The following is a 2500-nucleotide window of genomic DNA, read 5'->3' as shown; positions in this document are numbered from 1 at the left end:
CCGAGCGCCTCGAGAGCACGCGGATTCGGCGATGGGCACATCCCGCTTCACTCGCCGTTACTGAGGGAATCCTCGTTAGTTTCTTTTCCTCCGCTTAGTAATATGCTTAAATTCAGCGGGTAACCTCGTCCGACCTCAGGCCGAAAATTGGAGCCCAGCTCCAGGCGTTCGTCGACGAGCAGCCTACCGCGGCGGCGGGCGTTCTGCGACGGGCATTAGACGGCGGGCGCTTGACTGGCAGGGCGAGCTCGCGAGCCGCAGTCCTCTTCGAGGCCGACTCGCGAGACTCGCTCGCCTGCGTCGCCGTGCCGCGTCGCAACCCAAATTGCACGCAGTAGGCAGTTCGTGCTGTCATAAGCGGGACGACCAGCGCGCCCGTACGGACCGCCAGCCGACACCGCACCAGCCCGACGCGGCTTCTCCTTTTTAGGGGAGACAAACCGCGCGGGAGCGTTTGAAACGCGACCCTGAGGCGGGCGCGGCTCCGGGATTGACCCGACGCCGCAATTTGCGTTCAGAACGTCGATGCTCAATGTGTCCTGCAATTCACATTAATTCACGCAGCTAGCTGCGTCCTTCATCGACTCGCGAGCCGAGTGATCCACCGCCAAGAGCCCTCGATTGACATTTGTTCTGCACTGCGCCGCGCACAATGTGGTAGCATTCGAAAATTACTGGCGCCGAGCGGTCGACCCGACCTAGTCGGTTCGCCGACGCATGAAGCCGGCTTCGCGGAGCTGGCACTCGGCGCGCAATTTACCAGGTGACCGGTGGCGTTGGGATCCCGGCAGCGGCCGGGGTACCTTCGCCGTTCGGGCGGTCGCGCACGCGCGCACATTGGAGTGACGCACGTGCGGTCGCAGCCGTTTCTCGAGCCTCGCCTCGACCGTTGTGCGCTGACGCCCAACGTCGACCGTTAATGATCCTTCCGCAGGTTCACCTACGGAAACCTTGTTACGACTTTTACTTCCTCTAAATGATCAAGTTAGATCGTCTTCTCGGACACCGGCCCGGCCGTTGCCGACCGCGCCAGGTCCAATCGGAGGACCTCACTAAACCATTCAATCGGTAGTAGCGACGGGCGGTGTGTACAAAGGGCAGGGACGTAATCAACGCGAGCTGATGACTCGCGCTTACTGGGCATTCCTCGTTCAAGGGAAACAATTGCAATTCCCTATCCCTAGCACGACCGGGGTTCAGCGGGTTACCCGGACCTTTCGGCCAAGGCGAGCACACGCTGATCCGGTCAGTGTAGCGCGCGTGCGGCCCCGAACATCTAAGGGCATCACAGACCTGTTATTGCTCAATCTCGTGTGGCTAAACGCCACTAGTCCCTCTAAGAAGTTAAACGCCGACCGATCGGGTCGCGTAACTAGTTAGCAAGCCAGAGTCTCGTTCGTTATCGGAATTAACCAGACAAATCGCTCCACCAACTAAGAACGGCCATGCACCACCACCCACAGAATCAAGAAAGAGCTCTCAATCTGTCAATCCTCACTGTGTCCGGGCCGGGTGAGATTCCCCGTGTTGAGTCAAATTAAGCCGCAGGCTCCACGCCTGGTGGTGCCCTTCCGTCAATTCCTTTAAGTTTCAGCTTTGCAACCATACTTCCCCCGGAACCCAAAGACTTTGGTTTCCCGCAAGCTGCCGGGGAGGTCGTCAAACTAACGCCCCCCGATCGCTGGTTGGCATCGTTTATAGTCAGAACTAGGACGGTATCTGATCGTCTTCGAACCTCTGACTTTCGCTCTTGATTAAAGAAAACATTCTTGGCAAATGCTTTCGCAGTCGCTCGTCTTGCGCCGATCCAAGAATTTCACCTCTAGCGGCACAGTACGAATGCCCCCGTCCGTCCCTCTTAATCATTACCTCGCGCTCCGAAAACCAACAAAATAGAACCGAGGTCCTATTCCATTATTCCATGCACCATTATTCAGGCGAGCCGCCTGCTTTGAACACTCTAATTTTTTCAAAGTAAACGTCCCGGCCGCCGCCGACACTCAGTCAAGGGCACCGGCGGAGCGCCGGGGGTGAGGGCCAGGTGCGGCCAGTGCACGCCTTGCGACGGACCGGCCGCCTGCGCCCAAGATCCAACTACGAGCTTTTTAACCGCAACAACTTAAATATACACTTTTGGAGCTGGAATTACCGCGGCTGCTGGCACCAGACTTGCCCTCCAATGGATACTCGTTAAAGGTTTTAAAGTGTGCTCATTCCAATTACAGGGCCTCGTTTAGAGTCCTGTATTGTTATTTTTCGTCACTACCTCCCCGCGTCGGGAATGGGTAATTTGCGCGCCTGCTGCCTTCCTTGGATGTGGTAGCCGTTTCTCAGGCTCCCTCTCCGGAATCGAACCCTGATTCCCCGTCACCCGTAAGAACCTCGGTAGGCCGATACCCTACCGACGAAAGTTGATAGGGCAGACACTTGAATGATCCGTCGCCGGTGCGAGACCGTGCGATCCGCTGAGTTACCCAGAGTCGCCAAGACGTGTCGGGCG

At 57.6% G+C, this 2500-nt stretch overlaps 3 non-coding genes across 3 annotated transcripts in view; all 3 read right to left on the bottom strand.

Moving 5' to 3' along the window:
• LOC145207580 (large subunit ribosomal RNA) overlaps nt 1-143 on the bottom strand; it is a 3686-nt gene extending 3543 nt beyond the window's left edge. The window contains exon 1 of the ribosomal RNA XR_013854071.1: nt 1-143. This exon is cut by the window's left edge and continues 3543 nt beyond it. This is a non-coding gene — a ribosomal RNA (large subunit ribosomal RNA).
• Nucleotides 144-462: 319 nt separating this feature from the next.
• LOC145207584 (5.8S ribosomal RNA) lies at nt 463-616 on the bottom strand. Its single transcript, XR_013854075.1, has one exon. It is a non-coding gene; the product is annotated as a 5.8S ribosomal RNA (ribosomal RNA).
• A 301-nt stretch (nt 617-917) lies between these two features.
• Nucleotides 918-2500, bottom strand: part of LOC145207575 (small subunit ribosomal RNA) — a 1824-nt gene continuing 241 nt past the window's right edge. The window contains exon 1 of the ribosomal RNA XR_013854067.1: nt 918-2500. This exon is cut by the window's right edge and continues 241 nt beyond it. This is a non-coding gene — a ribosomal RNA (small subunit ribosomal RNA).

The sequence above is a fragment of the Phallusia mammillata genome, unplaced genomic scaffold (assembly GCF_965637545.1).
Source record: "Phallusia mammillata unplaced genomic scaffold, kaPhaMamm4.hap1.1 HAP1_SCAFFOLD_119, whole genome shotgun sequence".
NCBI lineage: Eukaryota > Metazoa > Chordata > Ascidiacea > Phlebobranchia > Ascidiidae > Phallusia > Phallusia mammillata.
The sequence above is the reverse complement of the archived record's forward strand: the minus strand, read 5'-3'. Positions and strand labels throughout refer to the sequence as shown.